Source organism: Dasypus novemcinctus, chromosome 8 (genome assembly GCF_030445035.2).
Source record: "Dasypus novemcinctus isolate mDasNov1 chromosome 8, mDasNov1.1.hap2, whole genome shotgun sequence".
Lineage (NCBI taxonomy): Eukaryota > Metazoa > Chordata > Mammalia > Cingulata > Dasypodidae > Dasypus > Dasypus novemcinctus.
The window spans coordinates 12,972,485-12,979,711 of record NC_080680.1 but is presented as its reverse complement, the minus strand read 5'-3'; the positions used below and the strand labels follow the sequence as shown (position 1 = coordinate 12,979,711).

The window sequence follows — 7,227 nt, the reverse complement described above, 5'->3', positions numbered from 1 at the left end:
GAAGGGGAGAGAAATAAATAAATAAATAAATCTTTTAAAAAAAAAGGAAGGTAATGAGAGGCAACCCGCTCTTGATGCCAAAATCTTCTCTTGAGGTGAAGAAGATCCTATTGAAGCAATGAAGTATGAAAATCAGCTTCAACTGGTGCAGAAGAAGCCCCTTGCTGTCCTCACTTCAACTTGCCTGATTAACATAGTGAAATTTCCATCCAGGGGTGGAGTTATCCACCCCTTTTTGTACATTAAATATATATGCAAACAAGATTTCCTAAACATAGTAATCATACAACTATATAACTAGCTGTGTATGTTCATCCATATGCATAAAAGTTCATCCATATGCATAAGTGAAACAAATGCTAAGTAGGAACTTAGGTATTTAAGCAAGAATGAACCTGTAGCATGGGAGTTAGGTCTGTGTTGCTTTAGACCTTGGCTCCTGTCTGCAGACATAATAAATATAAGTTCTACCCAACTCTTGGGTTAAAGTTCTTATTTCCTCTACATCTCTTGTTATCTCCAAAGGCCTGGCTTTGAGGGCTAACACTGTCTTCTCAATATCCATTATCTCTTTATCTATTATGTTTCTTCTTGGAATTGATTTAGGAGCTTTGTGTGAACATCATTGCTTAGTTATCTTTTTTTTTTTAAGATTTATTTTTTAAATTTATTTCTCTTTCCTCTCCCCCCACCCCCAGTTGTCCGCTCTGTGTCCATTCGGTGCGTGTTCTTCTGTGACCACTCTATCCTTATCAGCAGCACCAGGAATCTGTGTTTCTTTTTGGTCTTTCATCTTGTTGTGTCAGCTCTCCGTGTGTGCAGTGCCATTCTTAGGCAGGCTGCGCTTTCTTTCACATTGGGCAGCTTGCCTTACGGGGCGCATTCCTTGCGCGTGGGGCTCCCCTACGCGGGGGATACCCCTGCATGGCAGGGCACTCCTTGCGCTCATCAGCATTGTGCATGGGCCCACTCCACACAGGGCAAGGAAGCACGGGGCTTGAACCGTGGACCTCCCATGTGGATGGATGCCCTATCCATCGAACCAAGTCCGCTTCTCGCTTAATTGTCTTAAATCCTGTGTCTCATGATTCTTGGATTGTACCTTTGGCTATGCCATATCTTCCTGTTTCTTAGTATGCCTTGTAAATTTTTGCTCATATATAGGCACCTCATTATGCTGGTGATTTTACAATATAGTTCTCTCAGTTGCTTGGTGGTTTTGTTTTACACTCTTTGATTTTTGGTTCAATTGTTCCTCAAACTTTAAGATTGTCCTGTTGAAGTTATCAAAAGAGATCCAGGGACCCAGCAATAGGGCACTGATGAGACCTATGGGGTCTGGGAAGGAACTAGACAACCCTTGACTTCACGCCCCTTTGCCAGCAGATGACACTATTTGGGAAACCATTTCACAGAGAAGAATCCTTCAGTCTCCACCACACTGGATTTTCTGAGTCAGTGATTCTAAACTGGGCTCTTCTATTTAATCTCATGAAGACAAATATCCTCAGCCCTCCACCACACCCTCCCACTTCTCAGGGATGAATATGACTTTGCCCTCCTCTGGTGGCTCTCAGTCGCATGTTTTGCCAAGGCCTTTTCCCTTGAGAATGAAGTACACGGTGGCATTCCCAGTTGTCGGGCCAGTAACTTTTAGTTTTCATTTGGCCTCTTCACCTCACTGTCTCGATTCTCTCCTAAACATTACATATGTCACTCTCCTGGTGTGCAGATCCCCAAAGCAGCTCCATTGGACAATTATTACCCCTCTCTGTTTTGTAAGAGAGCATCACCCTGCCTGACTTACTCTGAGGCCATCTTCAAACTTAATTTTGCCAAAATTCCATTTTTTTATGGACACTTTTATTTACACCTCCTCCTCTAAAACCTGTAACTGTGTAACTGAATGCTTTATGCTTCTGAAGATCCAGTAAAAGTAGATTGTCTACTCCACCTTCCTCTGCTAATGCTCACACCTGCATTTCATAGGCATCTGTGCATTAAATATATAGTGAAAAACCTCCTCAACTGTTTCTCTAAGAGCTACCACACCATAATTCTTGAGAGCCAGCACTTTGCAACTTGGCTCCAGAACTTTCTGCAGTTGAGTTCTCTCCTCTGGTTCAAGTAACCCTTGAAATTTGTAGTAGGTGACTTCTTCCAGGATCAAGGACTTTGAGAAATGGATTGAAGACACATGTCATGGAGAACACAGCTCCTGTTGCAGGGGTATGGATGTATGTCACACATTTAACATCAGGACTAGTTGAATAGTTTGCAGCACACGGACTCAATTCTGTATTTATGGTCAGCTTTCAAATGACTACTTTGCTGGTCAACCTATATCTCTTATTATATTACTTTCCCACGTTAGAGGCTGTGGCTTCAGAAAAAGATAAGCATTTAGGAATTATTACAATGAAGTCCTGCTCCTCATTCTTTCTGAGATATGTTTTTCCAGGTGTGCCCATCCAAAAAGGTGAACAAATCCTTATAGGCAGGCAGGTTTACAATGCATAAGTTTTTCTCCCTTTACATATTAGGATTTGTCTTCACCAGGAAGGTAGTGAATAGGTTTGGCCATGACAGGACAGAGGAGAGATGAAGTAAAGCCTAGAAAGGGCTGGCTGTGATGCCGTCTGCAATCTGTTGTAATGCTCATAATCCAGTTGGGCTGTGGCCTTTCTCCATCTGTTCTATTTCTGTTTAATTTTTTTTTTTGAAGCAAAAATGATATACTTTATTGAGTAAAACATAAATATGAATGATGCTGAATTCTCATCAAACAAAATGGAAAAAAGGAGACAATGGAATGATAATTTTAAAGGGCTGAAGTGTTAAAACAAACAAACAAAAAAACAACAGTCATTAAAGGCATTTCTTTCTCAAATAATTAAAAACAGAGATTGCCAGATTGGAATAAAGCTTTTTGTAAGGCAATCACTTTAAATAGAAGGTCACAGACAGGATCAAGCCAAAAGAATGGAAAAATACACATCATATAAACCCTATATATAATTAAGGAGTTGTGGCTATATTAATAATATTTTTAAAAGTAGATTTTAAAACAAAAAGTGTATTTCAGAGATAAAAAAGTATCATTTAGATATGATAAAAGACACAATTCAATAAAAGACACAAAAATCCTTAATGTAAATATAATAACATTCTGAAAAATACAAAAATTGACTTAAGTAAAGGGAGAAATAGACAATCATAGATAATGATTTTAACCTCATAAGAGAACAAATAAGTTAAAATAATTAAGAATATGAAATGTCACTTCTCTCTTTTTTTTTTGTTTTTTTATTGACTTTGTAATAATATTACATTAAAAATATATATGTGAGGTCCCATTCAACCCCACCCCCCCACCCCCCCTCTCCCCCCCCCCCCAACAACACTCGTTCCCATCATCATGACACATCCATTGGATTTGGTAAGTACATCTTTGGGCACCTCTGCACCTCATAGACAATGGTTCACATCATGGCCCATACTCTCCTCCATTCCATCCAGTGGGCCCTGTGAGGATTTACAATGTCCGGTGATTACCTCTGAAGCACCATCCAGGGCAGCTCCATGTCCCAAAGATGCCTCCACCTCTCATCTCTTCCTGCCTTTCCCCATACCCATCGTCCACCATGTCCACTTTTCCCAATCCAATGCCACCTCTTCTATGTGGACATTGGATTGGTTGTGTCCATTGCACCTCTATGTCAAGAGGAGGCTCAGATTCCACATGGATGCTGGATGCAATCCTCCCATTTTCAGTTGTAATCACTCTAGGCTCCATGGTGTGGTGGTTGTCCTTCTTCAACTCCATCTTAGCTGAGTGTGGTAAGTCCAATAGATCAGATTGTAGGTGCTGGAGTCTGTTGAGGCTCAGGACCTGGCTATCACATTGTCAGTCCAGAGATTCAAATCCCCTAAATATATCTTAAACCCCAACATTAACTGCACCTCCAGCACATTAGCATGAAAGTCTTATGAAGGGAGATCCCATCTGAGTCCAGATTCATCACACATAAACACCATTTCCAAAGAGGGGCCATCTGCCCTGGTAGTTAACCCCAACGGCCATGACCATAACTCCCATGGGTCTCTTTAGCCCTCAAAGGAACCAATATCTGGGGGTTGTATCTGCTTTATCTGTCTCTCTGACTCTGCTCAGTTGTGCATGAGGGCAATCCTTCTGCCAGCCTCCAGACTCTTTTTTAGAAACTCGTAGCCATATAAACTCATTTCTCCTTTCCATTTCCCCCTTACTTTAGGCCAAACAGCATTTTAAAGTCATGGTATTTTATGTAGACGTGGCTATTCTGCTGATCCACATTGAACCTTCCGTATAAGGTCATTTTCCAGTTGCATCATCAGTTGGTAATTGATAGTGGTCCCTCGTTGCCAGGGAGGCTCATCCCCGGGTGTCATGTCCCACGCTGGGGGGAAGGCATTGCATTTACATGCTGAGTTTGGCTTCGAGACTGGCCGCATTTGAGTAACATGAAGGCTGACAGGAGGAAATTCCCAGGCACAATGTTGCTCTAGGCCTTGTTCTTATTTTAGGTTTATCAGCTCACAAGCATAGTCATTAGCATCAGGGGCTCACTGTTGAACCCTCACTCCCTCCCGGTCCCCGCCACTGTACCTGGGAGACTGTTTCTTTTTAATTTTTTATTTAATTTTTAATTTTATTTTTTGAATAATAAATTGTGTTTTTTTAAAGAGGTACAGAAACCACAAAAAAAAGTTACATTAAAAAATATAAGAGTTTCCCACATACCCCACTTCCCACTACCCCACTCCTACCACATCAAAAACCTCTTTCATCACTGTGGCCCATTCATTACATTTGGTGAATTCATTTTGGATCATTGCTGCACTGCATGGATTATAGTTTACATTGTAGTTTACATTCTCCCCCTGTACGTTCAATGGGTTATGGCAGGATATATAATATCAAGCATCTGTCCCTGCAATAAAATGCCACCATATATCACCTCTACTTCCCTCTCCATACCCTCAGCAACTACCTTGGCCACTTTCTCCAGATAATTGCTACAGTTTCTTCCCTTACTAGTCACAATAGTTCTATAGTAGCATACCAGTAAGTTCACACTAATCCATATTTTATTCCTCCATCCTGTGGACTCTTGGTTGGTGATGTCCTCTCCACCTCTATATCAAGAGGGGGCTTAGATCCCACATGGTTGTTGGATGTGATTCTCCTGCTTGGAGTGGTAGGCACACTCGGTTCCCTCGTGTGGTGGTTGACCATCTTCACCTCCTGTTAGCTGACCTGTGCATGTCCAACAAACTGGAGAGTAGGTGCTGCAACTCTGCTGAGGCTCAGGGCCCAACTGGCACTTGGCCAGTTTAGAGATTGAACTCTCTTGGGTATACACCAAACCCAGAACCAACCACAGGTTCAGTAAAAGTGATAGAAGAGGCATGTGTAGAAAGCTCACATCTGAGTCCAACACCATCACACTCAGGAACACAAACTACCAGGTAGGGCCCACTAACAAGGCAATGAACTTTAGAGCCAGCCACCATGATCATAGAACCTGTGTGTCCCCATAGCCCTCAGGAGCACCAGTATCTGGAGTTGGGATCCTGCTGGGGTGTTGCGATCCTGCTGGAGCATGCATAAGCACAACCCCTGTGATGACCTCCTGACTCTTTTTTGAAGACTCTTAACCATATAAGCTCATTTATCTTTACCATTTCCCCCTTTTATTCAAGGTCCCTTTCTAGTTGCATCACCAACTAGTGATTGGTAGTAATCCCTCAGTGCCAGGGAGGCTCATCCCCAGGAGTCATGTCCCTTGCTGAGGGGAAGGTAATGCATTTACATACGGAGTTTGGCTTAGATAGTGGCCACATTTGAGTAAACGGAGGCTCTCAGGAGGTAACTCTTAGGTACCCTGCAGCTCTAGGCCTAGTTGAAATTTCAGGCACACAGGCTCATAAGCATAGTCATCAGTATCATGTGCTCCTCATTGGACCACCCTTCTTCATATTCTTTGTTGTTGCATTTGGGAGATTGTTGCTGTTCCATTGGGAATGTGACAGGGTTCCCCTGGCTAGGAACTCAGCACGCCTTCAGTTGTCATTTGTAACTGTAAGTACTAAGAAAATATGACAATTCAGGTCTTCCCCAAAGGTAGAACTCTGCAGTATCTGAGTAACTCCTTTCCTCTGCTCCATCATATTGAAATCCCATCGTAGATCAGGACACATATTCCTCTCCCTGATATATTCTCAGTCATTTTCATTAATGTGGTCAAACACTTCTCATTGTGAGTCACCCTGGGAGGAGGAGGAGGAGTGATCACACCTTGACTGCCATCTGAACTCATACTTTAATTCTGTCATTTCTCCTGGTTATCTAAGTCCATGGGAACAGCCAATTGGAAGCCCCCTCAGCCCCACATGCTGCTGTCCTCCCCACTACTGCACATTCCCTTGTTAAGGTACCACAGCCAACCCTAGCCAAGGTGCCTCCTGTTCCTGCTGGAAGGAGGCGGAAACTAAATTTTCTAATGTTAGTTTAATCTTAGATTCCTGGCATACACCTAACTTGGTCTTGGTCTATAGTAATATTTTTAGATTAATGAATTCTATTTCCTAATAAAATTGTAGTTGGAATTTCTTCTTAAGTGTGTTTGGGAGAGATTGGCCTACAATCCATTTGCTTCATTATCCATTTCAGGTCACCTATTCCATTTGTGCAAAAAAGGCTTCTAGAATTTTGATAGAGATTGCACTGGATTCATACGTTGTTTTAGGTGGTGTCAACAACTTAACAATATTAAGTCTTCCAATCAATGAACATGGGAAGTTTTTCCAATTATGTAGTTCTTCTTTAATATCTTCCAGCAATGTTTTATAGTTTTCAGGGTTCATGTCATTCAATTCAGTTAAATTTATCATATGTATTTTATGGTTTTATTTGCTATTGTAAATGAACTGATTTCTTGATTTCCAACTTATGTTGTTCATTGCTGGTATATAGAAACCCAATGATGTCTAAATGCTTATCTTTTATTGCTGAACTTGTTTACAAGTTGTCAGAACTTTCTAGTGGATTCTTTGGGATTTTTCTATAAACAAAATTATGCCACCTGTGAATAGGGTCAACTTTATTTCTTCCTTTTTAATTAGCATATCTTTTATTTCCTTTTTTTTTTTTTTCAAGATTGCTTTGGCTAAAACTTCCAGTAA

General features: G+C 41.3%; 1 pseudogene; it reads right to left on the bottom strand.

The window, feature by feature from the left end:
- Positions 1-1,789: 1,789 nt before the first annotated feature.
- LOC131279573 (gamma-adducin pseudogene) lies at positions 1,790-6,362 on the bottom strand (annotated as a pseudogene).
- Positions 6,363-7,227: the final 865 nt, after the last annotated feature.